The sequence below is a fragment of the Ambystoma mexicanum genome, chromosome 4p (assembly GCF_040938575.1).
Source record: "Ambystoma mexicanum isolate Mex_15411 chromosome 4p, UKY_AmexF1_1, whole genome shotgun sequence".
Lineage (NCBI taxonomy): Eukaryota > Metazoa > Chordata > Amphibia > Caudata > Ambystomatidae > Ambystoma > Ambystoma mexicanum.
The window spans coordinates 767665721-767690514 of NC_090927.1; positions in this window are offsets into that span (position 1 = coordinate 767665721).

Sequence of the window (24794 nt, forward strand, 5' to 3'; positions counted from 1 at the left end):
ATATTAGGAAACTATTTCACCATGCCAAGTGCAGTTTGAAATGGTATACGCACCAAGCATAAAATTATCATAGTGCAAAAGAGATGCATTTCCGATGTGTTTTTTCACCAGGGCAAAGTTTGCCCTAGTGCTAATGCGATTCCGTGTTAGCGCCAGGGCAAACCTTGCCCTGGTGCAATAATGGAGTGAACATGTATCTTTTTTGCCTGGTGCTTTTATCATGACAAACTGCACTTGTCGAGGTGCAATAGTTTTCTAATATGTCCCAGTGTTTTTAAAAATAGGGCAAACTTTGCCCTAGTGCTAATACCGTGCAAACTTTGCACTTGCGCCGATGCAATGTTTCTGTAATCTGGCCCCTGCTGTTTTAAGAGAGCCATGAAAATGCTACAAGTAATGAACACAAAAGTGTGTTCCTCCAACCCCAGCATTTCTGTCTGCATTTCCACTTCTCCACTTCCTACATTTCCTTTCCCCCCAGCATATTGAAATGGCAGCATCAAGTCAAATTGACTGTTAGTCAGCTCACCCTAGCAGTGCTCTGCTGGTTGTCGTATGCAAACATTGCTTTTGGGTAGGGTGGGGGAGGATGTGTGTGTGTGGCACGCTGGGAGTAAATAGGTGCGATGGGCGGACGCTCTGTTGGGTGGCCCACTGTTCTTTCCTTTTGTGCCCAATGTTCCTCCTGCTACAAACACATCCTCCACCTGAAGCCAGCGACAACGTATGAGGTGTTTTATTAGGGATCATGTTCCCTGGCTTCGGAAGAACACCACAGCGGATTTGATTTGCAGCAGAAGCTGGAGCAAGCACTTTCCACGAATTTTAAGATTTGATGTTCCTGGACCAGGAAGGATCACTAGCTGTCCAATCTTAGCCGTGGAGACTTGGCCTTCTTCCAAGGAGGGCTTCGATTTGACACCCTGTGACGGTCTCCTGCTGAATTCACTTTTCAGATATGAAATCTTCATTTGAAATGTCCGCCCTCTGTCTACGGGAAGCGTCGATGTGTCCCGCCGTTAGTGGAGATCATGAGAATGTGTGGGGCAGGGTGGAAGGCCAACGGAATAGGCACTGCCACAATAAAGACAAGCTGAGAAATAATTGTCCTGGAGCACGTTAAACCACCAGAGACAGACTGTAAAACACACCCAGGGCAGTCTAGCCCGAACCTTCAGACGGTATGCAAATATATACCTGGCCACTGTTTTCTTTAGTCAACTCTCATGGGTATTTCACTTCTGTAGGAGCCCATTATGCCTTACTGTCCACAAATATCTGTTCTGAACCCAATGACGAGAAAGAAAGTAATGCAAAGATCTGTATTGAATTGCTTGTTGATGCCACAGCCATGACAAAATGGTATCAGAAGTGATATTAACGTGACCAGACAGAGAAGATGAAATCTGCACGGCATCACCCAATTGAAGGTCCTCTTGGTATAAAGAAAAGCCAAGCTGCCCTACCCACCAACCTTTCAGGTGGGAAGATTTGATGTGTGAACCACTTTAATATGGTGGTGCCAGCTAGAGGCAGATTGATCATGAAGAGGTAAAGATACAGCCCCCCAGAGAAACCGCTGGACTAACAAGGCTAGCTGCCAATATTGTGAGAGCAGGACCCATAGTGACAGACTAACCAGGAAACTATGAGCTATTTCTCAGCAATCACTCAGCGCATCACTTCACCATGCACTAAGGGAACCCAATTGTGCAACTCATTTGCCGGGTGATCTTCAGTCCAGAGATTAAAGGAGTAAAGGGCTGGCCCAGACTGGGCGGGGGGACAAGGGTTTGGGTCCACTCCGCCTTTCCAACTGATTCCCTCATCAGACTCCAAGCCAATAGAAGAGCTGACACTCTCGCTGAATTCACTGCCGCCAATCCTAATGACTGTTCCCTCTGCAGTGCCTTAAAGCAGGTGATACCACTAGAAGAAATGCAGGGATCCTTCTTTGTGGAAAAGCAGTGACTCCTGTACCCAGAGGAAAACTTTATGAAAGGACATGGTACCACCAGGGAGGACTGAAACCCTTTTGGGAGCAAATATAGAATCCACGAAGGGCCTGCATGCATGCCACTGTATGCTATGAGTGATGTTTTACACCACCCATTTCATTCAGACATCCCTTTCTCAAGTGCCTTCCTTAAATTGTGTTTTTAATATTGGCCAATGCTCAGTTCCCCAATTGCCTGTTGACGAGACCTATTCTTATTCTTTCATCATTTCTTTTTTGCCATCGTCAATATTCTTGACGAGAAGTTGGCCACACCTCGCCACTCTCCCTATCATCGATGGAAATGGTGCAATTTTTAGGGCACAGGTTCGTCAATGAGGAGCAGTTAGTGAGAGCCGGTTTCTGATATCACCTCTGCCAATGCCTTAATCAATTAGCCTTATCGTTTTTTTTATGTTATTGTAATTTTTTTGTTGCTTTTGTTAACCTATTAACAGATGAAACAGGAATATAATGTAGGCAATATGGGCTCGAAGCTTACTTAGGTTTTGGGCAGGAATTTGCTTCATGGTTTAGTTGCCAGCGGGTATGTGATGTGCTGTCTTTCCATGGACAGGTCAATCATCCCAGGGAGCAAAACTGTGTAGCTTTGGAGCCCTTTCATATCCAGATCTACATTTCCGTTCACTCTCCACAAACTGTCCCATTTTTAAATAACCTCAAAACTGAAAAAAAACATGCTTCTTTGTTAAAATATGAGCTACTGTTTGGGATGTCGTTCTAATGTCTCTGCAGTGAATTTTGGGTTGGGACATAGGCTGAATTGCTTGGGGAAGAAGCCCTTTTTTGTTCGCTCTCCACAAATAGTTGCCGGGGTTTGCCTGGCATATGTGTGCCTTTTTCATGCAGCAATTGGTCTGTGTCAATTTTTCATCAAATTGGATTTTTTTGCTTTTGTTGATTTTGTAACAGAATGCAAAATAAAATGAAAGCTTAACCTGTAATCAGAAAGGTATTGCTCCTTCTTCACCCCATTGCAATGCTGGTTGGGGAGTACTTTAGGGTGAGGGTATCCCAATTAAATGAAGATGTTACCCTCCTGCAGAATGCCATTTACTGCCTTTGCATCTTGTGAGGTGTAAGGACATTTTCACGCAGGCAATACCTGTCTGCCTTGGTTTATGCATATTGATAAGCCATGATTAAGGCACCAAGCATTGATGGGTGGAGCCAGGATGGTACTCTATGAATTACAGATGCTGACATGCCACGTGTACCCCTCCTCCTTCCATAAACATCATTTAAAGGACCACATTCAGGAGCCGCCCTTGCATTTATTTCTTGTGCATTGCAATTTATGAGCTGCGTCATCTACTGGACCATTTTATACAGTACCTGCTGTCCCTGCAATGCCTACTGTAAGAAACTAAAGGGTATCTCACCTACTAGTTGCTGGGAATCTCCCTCTGAGGTGGCCAGGAACGGCCATCGCCTTTGGATCCAGACTCTGGGGGTGGACCAGTGTGGGAGGATCACCTGGGTGAGGGGTCTTCGGGGAGTGGGGGGTTAGATGACCAATGATGAGACGCAGTATTCCCGCTGTTCCCGTACACCTAATCCATCCTATTTTATAGGATTCTCCGATGTCCCAACTCCCCCCCCTTTTCACACAAACACTGGGCAGAGGAAGATTGCGGCTGAGACTAAAGAGGCTAACCCTTACATATTGCATAGGACATGTCCAGCTAATTGGTTCAGGCAAAGTCAGGCACCTGACTTTAAGTGCATACATCTGATACCAATTAGCTCTCCTCCCACGGATAAAAGGCGGAACATAGACACACACTCTGAGCAAGGTGGAACACGAGCAAGAGCACAACTTCGGGGTGAAGGCGAAAATACTGGAGCAGAGCAACGGACCGAGGGACGAGAGTAGAAGTTGGAGAACCCTAGGAGTTCCCTGCAGGAGCTTGCCGCCTCCAAAAGGCAGCGAAAGACACGTGGAGAAGGCCAAATCCTAAACAAGAAGGCTGCATTGTGTTTCAAGGACGACAGTGACCCTCCTGGTGAATGGCAGAGTTGGGGAGGCGAGGCCAAGCCTGTGGTACTAACCTTGACTCGTGAATTGGAAAACTGTAAAGACAAGACAGAAACACATACAGCTGGTGAGTTGGCAAGTGACATGAAAGACCAATGTGTGTAAAGGAAAGATTGAAGTTGCAACATTACATCGCAGAATTGAAAGCTGCACACGTGTGGATGAGACGCAAAGAAAGGCAGACCTGTGAATGAACTCTGAAGGTATGATAGCTGTGAAACCAGCGATACTGAGTAACAGAGTGGTCCGGCGAAAGGAAGTAGCCAACTTGAAAGCCTCCATGAAAGGTTAAATGTTTGTAGAAATAAAATGAATAAACTCTAAAAGCGAAGTAGTCAAAATTAACCCTCAGGAAAGGGAAGAGTAAAAAGATGAACATTGAACTTTGCTGCTTACGAGCAATCCTCTGCAGGAGACTTTATGGGATCCCTGGCTCATTAGGTTTAGTGCTCCCATGGAATCACTTGGCCTAAATCCTATTGAATTGATTTTGGAAAAAGGTGAGGTGTACATCAAGACTATACAAAAGCCAATCAAGAAAGCAGAGCTCTTTCAAGGCATTTAAAAATGTTGACGGCAGCTCCTGAACCATGATGTAAGGCAAGGATGATAAAACCACATTAGAATGTTGTGTCCCGTGGTCGTTGAGTGGAATGGGGCATCAAACAATATTTTCATGGTCTGTGTGCCCACTTTTGGAATTCTTGAACTGTTACTTTGATGAAAAAACGACTGTTTTGAACGAGTGCAGGCATGAGAAATGGCTAGGCTACCAACTCTGCTCCATGCTACTACTAAACCAACAGTGATACCAATCATACAGGCAAAACAGACACAGTCCGATGACTGTACCTCATTCTACTTTTTTGGACTGACCGAGGGCAAGATATCCTCAAGGCGGGGTGTGAGGTGATTACAGTAGCAACCCAAACATTGATAATACAAAGATTCCAAAATAAAAGAATGTCTGATCAAGGTTCTATTGAAGTATATATATTTGAATTAAACAATCACCCTCAGTCGTCCCTGGGGATGGGTAGGGAACAGACCTCTCCTCCGCCTTGGATCCCTTCTGTCTCCGCCTCTGTAGCAGAAGACATTTGAAGGGAATGCATGCCCAACAGAGGTCCAGAAGTGTATTCCTCTTTTCTTGATGGTCCAAAGATGAATCAATAAAGAAGCTTACGGCCCCTTCCATATAAAGGCCAATTGTCACTGGGGATTAGACAACATCAGGCCTACCTGTTGCTGAAACATGTGACCCCTGCCTTAATGCATCATACCCAAATTCCCCTGTCCTGCAGGAAATTGAGGGTCAGGAAGGAAAAGATCAAGATGGTATAACTCCTTCTCAGGTGCAACATATGCTATCTGGCTACTATACCACAGCCCCTTTCCCATGTCTGCTGACTACAACAGCGCTCTGAAGTACGGCTCCTCTTTCTAAGGCTGGCCTTTGTTCTGTGGGTACTCCTTTGTAGCAGGGCTGAGGGCTAAGCACAGTGGAGGTGTTACTCTTTCTTCTGGGGAATTAAAGGAACACAGCATCCATGCTGTTATATCACTTTGATCGTTGGAGACAGCCAGGCTAGCCATTTTTATAGATCTCCTTGACATCACAGACCTGCGCTCATAGGGTGACAACAGTATGTTATCAAATTGGTGTGGCTTTAATAATTGATTCTTTTATCAGTCACCAAGCCATAACCAGGTGTGGCATATTCTTAAGAATTACCCTGCCACCACACTAAGGCAACACTTATTACATTTTAGTTTCAGTATGGGTGTGGATGGGAAGGCAGAGGTCAGTCAGGCTCTCAAACATGGTACAACATCCATTCATCAACATGCATTTTTTTGATGGGTATTTTTCCGGTTTTCTATTTTTGAAAAAACCCATTAAAAAAATAGGCAGCTTTCGGGAAGTGTATATAAGGGGTGGAGGGGTTCGGGAATAATGCTAGATGAATAGATTGGGTTGGGGGGAACCCCGCCAAAAAGAAAACACAATTGTCGATGGTTTTTTTTTAAGGCGAAAATGTGGACAAAAAACCCATTCAAAAAACGCATGTCGATAAATGCACATAGAACCCTCAAACATGGTATGTCTGGTATGGCCCCTGCTCGAACATCAAACTCCTAAAGCTTGTCAACAAAATCAAATTCAAAATTGAGATCAGGCCGGCGGGGTGGAAAATGGGAAAGTTAGGTGGAAGGCATTGGTGACAAAGGGCTGGGGACAGGTTACAAAGGCAGTGGATCCTGCATGGCTATGGCTGAAGAGACATTGGGAATCAGTATTGCTGCTGTCTGGCATGACATTAGTCCAGGTGTAGTTCCCGCTCCAACATAATTCTCCTGATGCTTTTGAACAAATTTAAGTTCAAATGTTGGAGCAGACTTCCCTTTGCTCTCCACCGGCATGTTCAAAGCGCCACTGTGTTTGTTCACTCTACACATGAGTTTGCTCAAAAGTTTCCCATGATCAAACAGCTCGGCGAACATCCTACACATAGTATATCAGGGACGGGGTACACAAGCACGGCTTTGGTTCACTCTGTAATTCTTTTTCCTGAGGGCAGTTCTTGGCCCCCTGGAAGGCATGGGTGGAGAAACAACACACACTATGGGGGTCATTACGACCCAGGCGCTAATTGCGCCAACTTTACCACCATGGTGTAAACTATGTTTACACCATGGTGGATGGCGGATTTACCGCCCCATTCCAAGGTGAGTGGGGCGGTAAATCCCCATTTCCCATTTTCCCTTCCCCATTCCCATTTTTGCCCCATAGGGCATAATGGGAGTGGGGAAGGCGCTAATTACGCCACCATAAATTACGGTGGCGTAATTAGCATCATGGCAGTTTAGCGCCATGGATTTTAATGGCTGCTAAAGGCAGCCGTTAAAATCAGAATCAGGCGTTAAGGGTTAACGACGGCGTTAACCCTTAACGCCTGGGTCGTAATGAGGCCCTATGTTGCAGTCCAGTGTCGCCTTCTCTAGTTAGAGGCCACCGAACTTTGAAGCATTGTCCTGGGAGGATAGCTCTGCGGCAACGTGCTGGCCTTGGAAGCAAGACGACACCGAGCAACACAGGTTGGATCCATGGCCCTGCGCTTAGAAACCTCTCGGTATTAAGCACGTTATAAATAACATATCATGTCATATATCATATCTGTAAGGAAAATTATACATACTTCAGGAATAAGGAAGGAAGGAAGGAAGGTGAGAGACTAGAGTGAAAAAGAGCAAGCTAGAAAGACAGACCTAGAATTTTATAGAGGGGATCTAAAAGAGAGAGTACTTTAGGGATAAGAGGGAGAGAAAGAAAAAAGTGTGAGAGAGAGAAAAAGAGAGAGTGCAAAATAGAAAGAGAGTGAGCGAGCAAGGGAGAAAGAAAGAGTTAGGGAGACATAGCAAAACAGATAGAAGGACAGAAGGAGACAGAAAGGAAGACAGAGAGTGACATAGTGAATGAGAGATATAGACACATCACAACACCATTACCCACAGGAAGAAAGACCTCCCTGTTGGGGAACATATAAACACTGAGAGGACAAGAAACTGAGTCGCAGCAGATTTATGCAGAGTGTTGTTAAGAACACCAAGGGTACTGTGCAGCTACAAGACCTTAAAGAGGCCACTGGAAGAAGGGGGCTGCTGGAGGGCCGGCAGCTAAAAATTCTTCACAGGTACAAAACCCAGGAACTGCGTCCCAAAAAATATAACAAAAGAAAGTCATTGGTCACATCGACCAGGCAGCAAGTACCAAACAATACACAGTTAAAACACCAGTTCAACATAGAGCCAGAGGCTGTGTTGCTATTAAAGGAAAATGCTGTGTGAAAGGATGAACCTACACAGATACACAATCTAAAACCCCAAAACAGAAATGCCAGTGGGTGGACACTCCACACACAGGGTCGGACTGGGACAAGAAATAGGCCCGGACACCCAAAAAAAAGTGGCCCACCCTTCGCATCAAAAAAGTGGCCCACCCCTTGCATCAAAAAAAGTGGCCCTCAAACCATCATCCGTGATTCGCGTCAATTCACGACTTTACAGAAAATGCTACTTATGCAGGGTTCATGTGTCTGTTACATTACAACACAACTCATCAAATAACATAACTGTGTATACAAGAATGAATCACCATATGTACCATAATATCTGTGTGTATAGATCCATATTGTCAAATTACTGTGAATCCAAACAGACGTCCAAGGCCAAATGATAATAGGTTATTGTAGAGCACTTACGCTCAAGCTCTTTTTTTAATATAACTAATATGCATACAATATCACCCAACCTGTGTTGGTACTCATGTATCGACCTCAGAAGGATGAAAGGTTGAGATGGCCTTGCTGGGATTCGAACCTGCGGTCTGCTTTCCAGAGCTGTTTGGGTTGATACATGCCACTGGCATTGGGCTTCTGATGGTGCATGGCACCAGGGGTCTCGGGGCTCCTTTCAGGTCTCTTATTTTCTGGCATTCCTTTTGTGCCAGCTCACAGCACGTGCAAATACTTTTTGAGAGCCCACAGTAAAGAGTTAGAGGGGCGACATATTTTCCAGCAAAGCAGAATTTGGAGATTTCGCCTGCCATTCCCCAGAGGTGCCTTCTTTCTATTAATGTGTGCGGGAGTGGGCGGAGGGGGACACCTTAGAGCTACACCTGCGAGCTCTCTAGGAGGCTAGTCCCCATGGAGAGCCGGGGGCTGGAGCGGAGTCAGCCTGCCTTCGGGACACAGCGACAGGGGACTGAGAGTGCCCCCTCCCTCGCCAGCCTCGCAGTGGCACCAGCTAACCTTAAAAGCTCACGGGCCTCCGATAGGCCAGTCCTAGCTCCTGGTCATGCATATTATGCTGCGCCCACTCGTGCATTAACCCTCCAAGCGCAGGGTTTGCAGGCAGCGCAGAAGAGATGCATTCCTGGGTGTTATTACAGAAAACTTGCACTGGTGCTGGGGCAAGTGGCACTTGTTTGCCCTTGTGAAAAACAAATATAATTTCAAGGAATGTTTGCACCAGGGCAAAGGAATAAGTGTAGGATAAACAATGCTCTGGTGCAAGGTTGCATTGCAAGAGTATGTTTCTGTACTAAGGCAATGTGTGCCCTCGTGATAACGGCACTTGTGCCTGTGTACAATTTCTATGATTTCACACCAGCTGCTCATTCCAAGTACACGGCTGCATTTCAGGACATCGCCCGGACATCACACCTCCGACACAGTTCATTGACTGCAGCCCCAGCACACAGTGGAGTAACTTTGCTGAAAATGTTGGGGGGACATAACATCCGAAAAAAAGGTGTCCCAACCAAATGAATGGGGACAAAATGGTGTTCCATGAAAGTTGGGGGGGACAAACACCCCTGTCCCACCCCTAAAATTATACCCATGCCGGCACACTACCACCCAGATCCGCAACACATCAAAGCTTTTCGACCTTTCGAATTATACTAAGGAGGACATCCTGGAATTGGCCACCATAGTGCACGCCCTGAGGGGTATCCCCTGCAGGGCATCCCCTCCCTCTCAGGCCCCACTGCATTTACCAAGCAAGAAACTAGTCCAGGGCGTTGTATGCATGTCCCAAATCCCTCGGGGACTTTTAATTTGGGCAGTGCACAGGCAAACAAGTCATCAGGCATACACCAATATACAAAGTGCACTTCACATACAAGACCTCTGGTGACAGCAACACTGCTGGCGCTTAATAATATGAAGAACTGTGACATTGCTGTCTGAAATCAAGGGTATTAAAAGCTATTTAACACTCCTTAACGGCTTAAGTGGTCACGGAATGGGGAGGATAGCATGAATTGGTGTTTTTATAGCATATTCACAAGGCCCAGAACGAAATCCAGCCCTGAGATGCCAGAAGCTCTGAGATGCTCACGTACAAATGTGATTCACACAGATTTGATCATGCGCGTTTCAGAGATGCTCCGGACATTTCCGGATTTACAGCAGTTTTAGGTTTTGTGACTCAGGCATGAGGTTGCATGCGCTAATCTGAGATGCTGAAGGGGTCCAGTGTCCATTCTTTGCTAATTAGGCCCACTGTGCTTGATTTTTGCAAAACGTGCACATCACAATGAGATCGGAAATCCCACAAAGATGCACATGCAGGCTCACACATCTCACTGCAATGTCGCCATTCAGAAAAGGGCTCCACGTCAAATGTATGACATCTGACCCAGTGCTGCATGACAAAACAGGCCATGATGGATGCACACTTTTTAATGCACATTTTGTCCCAGTCAACATGTTGTTTGAAAACGTGGGAATCTGTTAAATGAATTAAACAAGTGTGCATTTAACTTCAAAACCTAGACACAGCCGCAATCCATGCCTGGTTGGCCCCAGAGACTATAGATGGCTGTGAAGAAAGACCAGGGGAGCAAGGGTGGTGGGAAGGGGTGCATTGGAGCATTTGTGCAGGAAACAAAGGACACTTTTCAACCTCGATGGGAATAGAGACGGCATTGCTGCGTGCCGTGTCCTGTGGCTTGAAACAACAAACAACATCAATGGCATTGATGTGCACCAGAGCACCCCATGTGAAGTGAAGAAGCACTGGGGGACATACAAGTGCAGGGCCACGGCCCACAGCAGGGCCCATGGAAGTGGGGCGGGTGGCAGACTTGCCTCAGCCACAAAACGTACACCCGTAGAAGAAGCGGTGGCTGAGAGGAGGCCAACACTGGGGGACTAGACGCTACACAGCAAGAACCAGGAATGCATGCGCAACACTCCTGGGTTACTGCATGGTGGTTTGTGCGCGTGTCTCGTGTGCTGCAGGAAGCACCGAAAGGTTGGCAGCGGGAGTTTGTACTTGGAAAAAAAAAGTCTGTAAAAATGCAAGTCTCGGGCGGATCGCTCAGGGGCAGTAGTGGCGACTATGAGCAGGATAAATAATGAATAATTATCTAATTTCAGTGGCACTCACCGTCGATACTGGACGCTGCGACTGCGATGTGTGGTGTGTGGCAGGCTGCAGCAGGTCTCGAGTCTATGCCTCAATGCACACACAGACAGCAAAGTCGCCCCGGCCGAGGCTCAGTCTGCTGCTGCTGCTGGGGGCCAGGCTCAGGGGGGGCAGGCTGCTGGCTGTGAGCGCCGTAGCCACTACTAGTGCTGCTGCCTGCTGGCTGCCTGCAGTCTGCAGACAGTGTATTCTTCGTCATTCTTGGCAATGGGCACTTGGCTGGCTCAGCTGGCTGACTCTCTGTGGGCTGCCGCCTGCCTCGTCGACTCGTGTCCAAAAAATAATGCCAGGGTCAGGAGGAGGCCCACTATACCACCAGAGAGAGAGTCACCCATGTGTCCACACTCTCTCCGGCTCCAAGATTGTGGCGGCACAGAGTCTGTCTGTCGTCGCAGCCCCAGGCACAAGTTGCTTTCAACTTTCAGGAAGTATCAACGATACTTCCTGAAAGTTGAAAGCAACTTGTGTGTGAACTTGGGCAGCCCCGCCCCCGACAGCCAGGCCCCAGCCCTGCAGGCAGAGGAGCCAGAGGGAGTGAGCAGCCCAGCCAACCTCCTGCTGTGTGCTACAGTCTGACTGCAGACCACCCCTGCCGGAGTTTGTATTCGTTCATTTGTTATTGTTAACACAACTACACTATAAATTCTCACAGGGGGTGGGGGACCCGATGCGCCGCCGCCGGCCTGGCATGGCCTGCCCTCTCATATGCATGAAGCATGCATGATGCATGATGCATCATGATTTATACATGCATCATGCATTGCAAAAATCAAAGCAAGGTAACAACGTGTGTGTTGTTGTCACCTTGCTTTGATGAATATGCTAATGCTCCTCAGGTCAGGACAAGAGCACCGGCAGCTCCAGGCTTAGCCGCAGAGGCTCCCCCTGGCTGGGTGGGCCAGCCCAGCCCCCCCAGTCCCCAGAGAGTAAGAGCGCTGCGTGAGGCAGCGTGACTGACAATGTGTCAGTTTCCTTTCCTTTGTGTTTCCTTTTCGGGCCCGGCGCCCGAGGCGAGCTGGCTGCTCAGGCCGCGCCCAGCGGCCCAGGCCGCCACGGGTACGGCACATGCACCGTGCGCACTGCGCACAGCGCACACACATAAAAAAAAGGCCTAGCTAAGCTTGGCCCGCCCGCGCCACGCCCGCGCCGACCTACTAAACAATAAAAAAACCGGCCCAGGGGTGGCCTCAGGAAAAAACTGGCCCCCAGGTCCCAAAGGTCATCGGCCAGTGGCCGATGGGCCGATGGGGCCAGTCCAACCCTGTCCACACAGGATCTACCGGTGGTGGTTTTAAAAGGTAGCCTCTCGAATACCGCACACAGAAGGACATGTGAGCTCAATCATGTGAAGTTGCTTGACCTAAAACACAGAGGTCTGAATATAGATACAGGTTTGATGATGCACTACGGACAGCTTTGGGCCCAGGTGCAGCAATGCCATCACATCAAGAAAGTTAGAAGACAGCCCTCCAGTACTAATTCTCACCATCAGCTTTTGGAAACTACTGCTCAGGACTCTGAATGGGTGAGGGGCGCATGACACTGGCATCGTGCATTTTGTGTGTCTAAGCTGAAATGGGTGGCACCCACTACCGGGCATCAGACATGCTGAGATAACAGCGGACACTGCTCCATTCTAAAATGGGTAACATATTTTGGATTTGCCACACTGCATGCAAGCGCAAAAACCATTGTGAAGATTGAGGCACATCGATGCAACTTTGGAGACTGCACCAGTTAAACCTCAAGAGTATATTTTGCATTTTCACATAGTATACCAGAGAGGAGACGATAGCAGTTGCATTGAAATCACTATAATCTCCTGACATTACACAGAGGTTGTTGCATAACACATATTGGGAGATTGTCTGGAGAAAATACAATGCTGACCCTGTTTTTCTTAATGATGTTGTTTTTCTTAATGATGTGTTTATAAATCTCTCATTTCAGTACGCCTTTTAAAATAATTTTAGGAAACCGCCAGGGCCCACTTTAACACTGCCTGGGCCTAACTTAGCAGTGACATGTGAAAAGGCTTTGTTTCTGCTGTCTTTGTTGAATGCAACTTTCAGATGGAAAAGTGCACCGTTTCCAAACCGATATGTGCTCCTTGCTTCCAGGAGTTTTAAAGGTCTTTTAGGTAAGGTAGCACTTGCCAGACCCACATTCCAGGGATGCTGTTCCTTCATCCAATAACGTTTAGAATGCTTTTCTTCTTCAATTTGAAAACAAACTCTACTGTGGCTTTCTCTTTCCAAATCATTCTACGGTGCACCATCTGACAAGGAGTTCTGTGGGACTTCAAAAGCGGGGACTTAAAACGCGTCAAAATCTGCATCTCCTGGAACATTTAAAGCAAAAGAAACATGGATTGCTGCAGCAGTATGAGGTATCCCGCACCTTTTTATGGCACAACTGGAACAACATTACCTCACCACCTGCTGCATAAAACCTCTAATCATACCTTGCTACATAGATGGCATTATCTTGGTTTGGTTTTCAAGTGAACTGGACCTTTTACAGTTTCAGGACAGCTTAAATAATTCCACCCTTAAACTCATGCATTCCCCAAAAGCAGTTAACTTTTTAGACAACACTTTCATCATAAAAGACAGAAAAATAGAGACCTTGTTATACCACAAACCCACAGACCGCACTGTTTCCTAGAGATTGAAAGTTTCCACCATAAATACAAAGCATGCTACCATCTCTTGTCAACCAGATATGCTTTGAACAATCTGGCAAGGACCCACAAACTGATCAACAGAGCAACAGTAATACAATTAAGTAACCAAATACAAACAGAAAGAGTTTAACTAGTGTGTCACCGTGGTTGTTACCTACCATCCACAACTGGAAGTCTTGCGCAAGATTGCAAGGAAACCTCAACCAATCTTGCAAGAAGATAAAAGATTGAGAGAATTCTTGCTTGCCTTAAGACAACCTAACAATTGGAAGCAAATGATTTTTAAATGCAGAATCACAAACCAAACAACAAAGCAGGGGATAAAAGCCTGCCAAAAGAAATTGACAACCTGAGCACACAAACTAGTAACAGACAAAATCAGCATACCACAATGCAACCAAGTCTCTTAACATGGGATTCATTCACCTGCATTTCCACCAACATAGTGTCTCTAACTGGATGCACAAATGCCCACCTGGAATTTTCAATGTTGGCGAAACTGGGTAGAGACTCAGACAACGAATGAATACACATCACAGCACCATTACCCGCAAGAAAGAAGACCTCCCTGTTGGGGAACATCCTTCTGCCCAGGACATTAAGGGTATACATGTGATTATATTCAATGCGAACTTCAAAACATGGATGGAAAAGCATTTGAATTTAAAATGATGCAAGTCTTTGGCACACTACAGACTCGGATAAATTAGCACTAGCATTTTCTGTCATAAAACAAAACATAAGGTCCTGTTCTTCTGACTGTCTCCCCACCCCCAACTTGAGAGACTTCACAATACAATTGTAAAATGAGAACTGTGCACTCTGTCAATGTTTCCAGATAACCACTCTTTGCTGCTTAGTGAGTTGATCACAAACATGTATCTTTCCTCTGGTAAGAGCTCACACATTGCTATGCAAGGTCTCTACAATATGACAATTAGCATGTCAAAAGCACCCTTTTGAGGGTAACTTTGTTGCAGGACAGCAAGTGTTTTGAAACTAAAATGAAAGAACAAAAAAGGAGACTAGAGCTACATTCACTGGACCAAAGTGCCCTCTATCCCCTGAAGAAGATCTAGCATGTGAGCGCATTACAGACTGAAACATACGTATAATGGGAATTACATACTGCATAGTAAAAACGGTGTCGCAAGAAAATTGGGATTCACATACATTATACAGCATAGAGCGTTAAGAAAATTGAGAAAAAAATGTGTATATTTTGTAATAATTGGTGATGCGGCATAAATATTAACTTTTGGATATACGTAGCATGCCAAGGTGTTTTGTGACAGACGTCCTACATGAATTATCATTGCACTGCAGAATGGGCAATCTGTTTTTAAATATATTCTATTGTTAATAATGAAATCATTTGGTTTGATATATTTCTACGGCCTTGTAATAAAGGGTGATCTGTAACTTCTAGTTAGGAAGGAAGATGCTTCCACAGGTATAGAAGTATAAGAAGGACAAAAGTACAAAGGGTATATTTCATCTTCATCACCATTTATTTAGTAGTAAAACCAATAGTCATGTGCAGCACGCTCCTAATGTTCTCTGGTTTTCTTGTGCCCCAGATTGACCTGCTCTGATTCTGGCATTTTCTAGTGCCCTCAAAATCCTATGGTATTCTGTTTAACATGCACCCTGCCCATGGCACAAGAGGAATACAATACCAAAATCTTCTGAATAATTTGTCAGAGGTCTCTAGAGCAACTTTACCTGTAGGCCTCTGGTGAGAGATGAGGAAGTTACAGGGTAAAACATGTTCAATTCATTGGCCAAGGTGACAGCAGCTTGAACCTGCAGCTCCTGGCCTCTTCCCTGAAGCTATTTCAATACTGATTATGAATTCTAAGAAAAAGATTCAAGAAGCTGAGAACCCAATCTCCAAAAAACAGAAACAACTTTTGGAGATGGATGAAGATAATCCTAGCAGTCGGGGCTATTTATAAACTCTTGAGGCAGGTGGCATTGGACATGGTTGAAGTCAAAACCACCTTGGCTGAGCTGAACTCAAAGGTTTCCCATTTGGATGTTAAGGTGGAGGATTTGGAGAAGAAGTCTATAACTATGAGCTCAGAAATGGCAGGCAGCTACAGGGCATACAACATTTTGAAGACAGACCTCCAAGATGAGAAAGACAAGCGTGTGGAGATGGACTTGAAGCTGTGAGAGAGAAATGTTAGACTGATTGGAGTTGAGGAGGTATCCGAGCATGGAAATGAGAACCTGGTACCCCTGATTTTAAGGATATTTAAGGACTGCCTTGGTATGGACTCTTTTAAGGAAAATTATTTTGACAATGTTTACCGGATTGGCAAAATGGCGGGTTCTAGACCAAGACATATTCTTGTGTCCTTTGCCCTTGCAAGAAAGAAGGAGAGCGTATTGTATGCAGCAAGGAATAAAACTCTGTTGTCTTTAAAGGTAAGCCGATATATATTTATCCTGACTTCCCCAAAGAATTCATGGCTGCCAGGAGAAACTTTAAGGGAGTGAAGGAATTGGCTAATAAACTTCAGGTGAAAACTTTTCTAAACAGATTTACTTCATTGACAGTCATCCTGCCTGATGGAGAAAAGGTCACCTCTGACCCAAAAGAGGCATATCTGTGGCTTGGAAGCCTCAGGGATTCACGTGGGACAATACACTACTAACTGTTTATATATTTGGCTTCAATTCAATTCCAACAGGATTTATGATTTATTGTTGTATATATGTGCATCAAAATGGCGCTGGTTGTTATGGTCAGTTAAGCGTTTATTCGTTCTTGCTTACATTTGAAATTCTGGATCATCACTCGGCTCGAGCGATGTGGATAATTCCTAGATTTAAAAAAACATGCTTTAATTGGATCAGCTGAGGAGCAACGTGACCTGCGTATGGCTGACACGTGACATGAGCGCCGAGGGAAGGTCTCTGGATATGTGTTGTTCGCGGATTAAATGTTGGGTATCGGATAGCGGTGTGTCACGCTCTGACGACACTCTATTATGGCCAAATCTATCTACTTATATCTGCGTACTGCCGGTGAGATACAGCCGCTCTGTGTGCGTTGGCTGTGAGGTGGAATGACATCGTCTCGCTTCCAGAATGCCGGCGCTTGTGGCTCACAGGAGATTAACATGTAGACTCCGGCAAAGTCCCCGGTGACACAGGAGGGGCCACGGTGTTTGCAACTCGGCTTCCATGTGTACACCCTGTAGGGGGAATCAAATCTATCATCCTATTTCTGGTGATCTTCAGCATATGACTGTTTATTTTATTTATTTCTTTTGCTCAATTATTCCGGATATATTCTTGTCTATACATGCTGTTGTTTTTTTCGGGCCACAGGACAGATCTATATTTCGTGGACTGCTGAGGCTTTAATTTCCCTTTTTAATACAGTGCATTTATTTATTTTTGACATCTTTAATGTGCACAATTTCCCGTGTTTTGTTGTTCCTTCCAATGTGATTGTTGGTGGTTGAGATACATTTAGTTATATGAGTCTTACTGAAGTTTACATGTCTCTTGTATGGAAATGCACGTGCCTATTGCGCCTGACCTTTTGTTATGCTCTATTACCGCTGGGGCACAAACTAATCTTCCTGCTTCGTGTCACGTTTAGTATATTTTAGGTGGGGGGTTTCTTTTTCACTCTGCAGGCATGATAGACATTTTCTCTGTGTGTGTGTTCCATTAGAGACCAAGATGGGAAGAGAGCGGTTTAGGGTACACAAAGTACATGATTCTGTCCCATGGTTTCGAGGTTACTGTATGAATATTTGACTTGTATATACAATTATCGCTCTCAATGCTTGATATAAGTCTATTATATTATTATATGCTGAATTGTTACATGTTTACTGCTGAAGAGGTGGAGAGTGCTATGGGAAATTTTTGTTGGTTTGTCTTTTATTTTGTTTTGTTTTGATGGATAGACATGTTGTTCAATGGTTTGGTACATTCAACTTCTGAATGTGTCGTTTAACGGCTAAAGTTTCTACTGGAATTTCCTCTGTTCATATTGGGCTTTTTCGGTGTTTTTATAGCATATTCACAAGGCCCAGAACGAAATCCAGCCCTGAGATGCCAGAAGCTCTGAGATGCTCACGTACAAATGTGATTCACACAGATTTGATCATGCGCGTTTCAGAGATGCTCCGGACATTTCCGGATTTACAGCAGTTTTAGGTTTTGTGACTCAGGCATGAGGTTGCATGCGCTAATCTGAGATGCTGAAGGGGTCCAGTGTCCATTCTTTGCTAATTAGGCCCACTGTGCTTGATTTTTGCAAAACGTGCACATCACAATGAGATCGGAAATCCCACAAAGATGCACATGCAGGCTCACACATCTCACTGCAATGTCGCCATTCAGAAAAGGGCTCCACGTCAAATGTATGACATCTGACCCAGTGCTGCATGACAAAACAGGCCATGATGGATGCACACTTTTTAATGCACATTTTGTCCCAGTCAACATGTTGTTTGAAAACGTGGGAATCTGTTAAATGAATTAAACAAGTGTGCATTTAACTTCAAAACCTAGACACAGCCGCAATCCATGCCTGGTTGGCCCCAGAGACTATAGATGGCTGTGAAGAAAGACCAGGGGAGCAAGGGTGGTGGGAAGGGGTGCATTGGAGCATTTGTGCAGGAAACAAAGGACACTTTTCAACCTCGATGGGAATAGAGACGGCATTGCTGCGTGCCGTGTCCTGTGGCTTGAAACAACAAACAACATCAATGGCATTGATGTGCACCAGAGCACCCCATGTGAAGTGAAGAAGCACTGGGGGACATACAAGTGCAGGGCCACGGCCCACAGCAGGGCCCATGGAAGTGGGGCGGGTGGCAGACTTGCCTCAGCCACAAAACGTACACCCGTAGAAGAAGCGGTGGCTGAGAGGAGGCCAACACTGGGGGACTAGACGCTACACAGCAAGAACCAGGAATGCATGCGCAACACTCCTGGGTTACTGCATGGTGGTTTGTGCGCGTGTCTCGTGTGCTGCAGGAAGCACCGAAAGGTTGGCAGCGGGAGTTTGTACTTGGAAAAAAAAAGTCTGTAAAAATGCAAGTCTCGGGCGGATCGCTCAGGGGCAGTAGTGGCGACTATGAGCAGGATAAATAATGAATAATTATCTAATTTCAGTGGCACTCACCGTCGATACTGGACGCTGCGACTGCGATGTGTGGTGTGTGGCAGGCTGCAGCAGGTCTCGAGTCTATGCCTCAATGCACACACAGACAGCAAAGTCGCCCCGGCCGAGGCTCAGTCTGCTGCTGCTGCTGGGGGCCAGGCTCAGGGGGGGCAGGCTGCTGGCTGTGAGCGCCGTAGCCACTACTAGTGCTGCTGCCTGCTGGCTGCCTGCAGTCTGCAGACAGTGTATTCTTCGTCATTCTTGGCAATGGGCACTTGGCTGGCTCAGCTGGCTGACTCTCTGTGGGCTGCCGCCTGCCTCGTCGACTCGTGTCCAAAAAATAATGCCAGGGTCAGGAGGAGGCCCACTATACCACCAGAGAGAGAGTCACCCATGTGTCCACACTCTCTCCGGCTCCAAGATTGTGGCGGCACAGAGTCTGTCTGTCGTCAACGATACTTCCTGAAAGTTGAAAGCAACTTGTGTGTGAACTTGGGCAGCCCCGCCCCCGACAGCCAGGCCCCAGCCCTGCAGGCAGAGGAGCCAGAGGGAGTGAGCAGCCCAGCCAACCTCCTGCTGTGTGCTACAGTCTGACTGCAGACCACCCCTGCCGGAGTTTGTATTCGTTCATTTGTTATTGTTAACACGACTACACTATAAATTCTCACAGGGGGTGGGGGACCCGATGCGCCGCCGCCGGCCTGGCATGGCCTGCCCTCTCATATGCATGAAGCATGCATGATGCATGATGCATCATGATTTATACATGCATCATGCATTGCAAAAATCAAAGCAAGGTAACAACGTGTGTGTTGTTGTCACCTTGCTTTGATGAATATGCTAATGCTCCTCAGGTCAGGACAAGAGCACCGGCAGCTCCAGGCTTAGCCGCAGAGGCTCCCCCTGGCTGGGTGGGCCAGCCCAGCCCCCCCAGTCCCCAGAGAGTAAGAGCGCTGCGTGAGGCAGCGTGACTGACAATGTGTCAGTTTCCTTTCCTTTGTGTTTCCTTTTCGGGCCCGGCGCCCGAGGCGAGCTGGCTGCTCAAGCCGCGCCCAGCGGCCCAGGCCGCCACGGGTACGGCACATGCACCGTGCGCACTGCGCACAGCGCACACACATAAAAAAAAGGCCTAGCTAAGCTTGGCCCGCCCGCGCCACGCCCGCGCCGACCTACTAAACAATAAAAAAAAACGGCCCAGGGGTGGCCTCAGGAAAAAACTGGCCCCCAGGTCCCAAAGGTCATCGGCCAGTGGCCGATGGGCCGATGGGGCCAGTCCAACCCTGTCCACACAGGATCTACCGGTGGTGGTTTTAAAAGGTAGCCTCTCGAATACCGCACACAGAAGGACATGTGAGCTCAATCATGTGAAGTTGCTTGACCTAAAACACAGAGGTCTGAATATAGATACAGGTTTGATGATGCACTACGGACAGCTTTGGGCCCAGGTGCAGCAATGCCATCACATCAAGAAAGTTAGAAGACAGCCCTCCAGTACTAATTCTCACCATCAGCTTTTGGAAACTACTGCTCAGGACTCTGAATGGGTGAGGGGCGCATGACACTGGCATCGTGCATTTTGTGTGTCTAAGCTGAAATGGGTGGCACCCACTACCGGGCATCAGACATGCTGAGATAACAGCGGACACTGCTCCATTCTAAAATGGGTAACATATTTTGGATTTGCCACACTGCATGCAAGCGCAAAAACCATTGTGAAGATTGAGGCACATCGATGCAACTTTGGAGACTGCACCAGTTAAACCTCAAGAGTATATTTTGCATTTTCACATAGTATACCAGAGAGGAGACGATAGCAGTTGCATTGAAATCACTATAATCTCCTGACATTACACAGAGGTTGTTGCATAACACATATTGGGAGATTGTCTGGAGAAAATACAATGCTGACCCTGTTTTTCTTAATGATGTTGTTTTTCTTAATGATGTGTTTATAAATCTCTCATTACAGTACGCCTTTTAAAATAATTTTAGGAAACCGCCAGGGCCCACTTTAACACTGCCTGGGCCTAACTTAGCAGTGACATGTGAAAAGGCTTTGTTTCTGCTGTCTTTGTTGAATGCAACTTTCAGATGGAAAAGTGCACTGTTTCCAAACCGATATGTGCTCCTTGCTTCCAGGAGTTTTAAAGGTCTTTTAGGTAAGGTAGCACTTGCCAGACCCACATTCCAGGGATGCTGTTCCTTCATCCAATAACGTTTAGAATGCTTTTCTTCTTCAATTTGAAAACAAACTCTACTGTGGCTTTCTCTTTCCAAATCATTCTACGGTGCACCATCTGACAAGGAGTTCTGTGGGACTTCAAAAGCGGGGACTTAAAACGCGTCAAAATCTGCATCTCCTGGAACATTTAAAGCAAAAGAAACATGGATTGCTGCAGCAGTATGAGGTATCCCGCACCTTTTTATGGCACAACTGGAACAACATTACCTCACCACCTGCTGCATAAAACCTCTAATCATACCTTGCTACATAGATGGCATTATCTTGGTTTGGTTTTCAAGTGAACTGGACCTTTTACAGTTTCAGGACAGCTTAAATAATTCCACCCTTAAACTCATGCATTCCCCAAAAGCAGTTAACTTTTTAGACAACACTTTCATCATAAAAGACAGAAAAATAGAGACCTTGTTATACCACAAACCCACAGACCGCACTGTTTCCTAGAGATTGAAAGTTTCCACCATAAATACAAAGCATGCTACCATCTCTTGTCAACCAGATATGCTTTGAACAATCTGGCAAGGACCCACAAACTGATCCACAGAGCAACAGTAATACAATTAAGTAACCAAATACAAACAGAAAGAGTTTAACTAGTGTGTCACCGTGGTTGTTACCTACCATCCACAACTGGAAGTCTTGCGCAAGATTGCAAGGAAACCTCAACCAATCTTGCAAGAAGATAAAAGATTGAGAGAATTCTTGCTTGCCTTAAGACAACCTAACAATTGGAAGCAAATGATTTTTAAATGCAGAATCACAAACCAAACAACAAAGCAGGGGATAAAAGCCTGCCAAAAGAAATTGACAACCTGAGCACACAAACTAGTAACAGACAAAATCAGCATACCACAATGCAACCAAGTCTCTTAACATGGGATTCATTCACCTGCATTTCCACCAACATAGTGTCTCTAACTGGATGCACAAATGCCCACCTGGAATTTTCAATGTTGGCGAAACTGGGTAGAGACTCAGACAACGAATGAATACACATCACAGCACCATTACCCGCAAGAAAGAAGACCTCCCTGTTGGGGAACATCCTTCTGCCCAGGACATTAAGGGTATACATGTGATTATATTCAATGCGAACTTCAAAACATGGATGGAAAAGCATTTGAATTTAAAATGATGCAAGTCTTTGGCACACTACAGACTCGGATAAATTAGCACTAGCATTTTCTGTCATAAAACAAAACATAAGGTCCTGTTCTTCTGACTGTCTCCCCACCCCCAACTTGAGAGACTTCACAATACAATTGTAAAATGAGAACTGTGCACTCTGTCAATGTTTCCAGATAACCACTCTTTGCTGCTTAGTGAGTTGATCACAAACATGTATCTTTCCTCTGGTAAGAGCTCACACATTGCTATGCAAGGTCTCTACAATATGACAATTAGCATGTCAAAAGCACCCTTTTGAGGGTAACTTTGTTGCAGGACAGCAAGTGTTTTGAAACTAAAATGAAAGAACAAAAAAGGAGACTAGAGCTACATTCACTGGACCAAAGTGCCCTCTATCCCCTGAAGAAGATCTAGCATGTGAGCGCATTACAGACTGAAACATACGTATAATGGGAATTACATACTGCATAGTAAAAACGGTGTCGCAAGAAAATTGGGATTCACATACATTATACAGCATAGAGCGTTAAGAAAATTGAGAAAAAAATGTGTATATTTTGTAATAATTGGTGATGCGGCATAAATATTAACTTTTGGATATACGTAGCATGCCAAGGTGTTTTGTGACAGACGTCCTACATGAATTATCATTGCACTGCAGAATGGGCAATCTGTTTTTAAATATATTCTATTGTTAATAATGAAATCATTTGGTTTGATATATTTCTACGGCCTTGTAATAAAGGGTGATCTGTAACTTCTAGTTAGGAAGGAAGATGCTTCCACAGGTATAGAAGTATAAGAAGGACAAAAGTACAAAGGGTATATTTCATCTTCATCACCATTTATTTAGTAGTAAAACCAATAGTCATGTGCAGCACGCTCCTAATGTTCTCTGGTTTTCTTGTGCCCCAGATTGACCTGCTCTGATTCTGGCATTTTCTAGTGCCCTCAAAATCCTATGGTATTCTGTTTAACATGCACCCTGCCCATGGCACAAGAGGAATACAATACCAAAATCTTCTGAATAATTTGTCAGAGGTCTCTAGAGCAACTTTACCTGTAGGCCTCTGGTGAGAGATGAGGAAGTTACAGGGTAAAACATGTTCAATTCATTGGCCAAGGTGACAGCAGCTTGAACCTGCAGCTCCTGGCCTCTTCCCTGAAGCTATTTCAATACTGATTATGAATTCTAAGAAAAAGATTCAAGAAGCTGAGAACCCAATCTCCAAAAAACAGAAACAACTTTTGGAGATGGATGAAGATAATCCTAGCAGTCGGGGCTATTTATAAACTCTTGAGGCAGGTGGCATTGGACATGGTTGAAGTCAAAACCACCTTGGCTGAGCTGAACTCAAAGGTTTCCCATTTGGATGTTAAGGTGGAGGATTTGGAGAAGAAGTCTATAACTATGAGCTCAGAAATGGCAGGCAGCTACAGGGCATACAACATTTTGAAGACAGACCTCCAAGATGAGAAAGACAAGCGTGTGGAGATGGACTTGAAGCTGTGAGAGAGAAATGTTAGACTGATTGGAGTTGAGGAGGTATCCGAGCATGGAAATGAGAACCTGGTACCCCTGATTTTAAGGATATTTAAGGACTGCCTTGGTATGGACTCTTTTAAGGAAAATTATTTTGACAATGTTTACCGGATTGGCAAAATGGCGGGTTCTAGACCAAGACATATTCTTGTGTCCTTTGCCCTTGCAAGAAAGAAGGAGAGCGTATTGTATGCAGCAAGGAATAAAACTCTGTTGTCTTTAAAGGTAAGCCGATATATATTTATCCTGACTTCCCCAAAGAATTCATGGCTGCCAGGAGAAACTTTAAGGGAGTGAAGGAATTGGCTAATAAACTTCAGGTGAAAACTTTTCTAAACAGATTTACTTCATTGACAGTCATCCTGCCTGATGGAGAAAAGGTCACCTCTGACCCAAAAGAGGCATATCTGTGGCTTGGAAGCCTCAGGGATTCACGTGGGACAATACACTACTAACTGTTTATATATTTGGCTTCAATTCAATTCCAACAGGATTTATGATTTATTGTTGTATATATGTGCATCAAAATGGCGCTGGTTGTTATGGTCAGTTAAGCGTTTATTCGTTCTTGCTTACATTTGAAATTCTGGATCATCACTCGGCTCGAGCGATGTGGATAATTCCTAGATTTAAAAAAACATGCTTTAATTGGATCAGCTGAGGAGCAACGTGACCTGCGTATGGCTGACACGTGACATGAGCGCCGAGGGAAGGTCTCTGGATATGTGTTGTTCGCGGATTAAATGTTGGGTATCGGATAGCGGTGTGTCACGCTCTGACGACACTCTATTATGGCCAAATCTATCTACTTATATCTGCGTACTGCCGGTGAGATACAGCCGCTCTGTGTGCGTTGGCTGTGAGGTGGAATGACATCGTCTCGCTTCCAGAATGCCGGCGCTTGTGGCTCACAGGAGATTAACATGTAGACTCCGGCAAAGTCCCCGGTGACACAGGAGGGGCCACGGTGTTTGCAACTCGGCTTCCATGTGTACACCCTGTAGGGG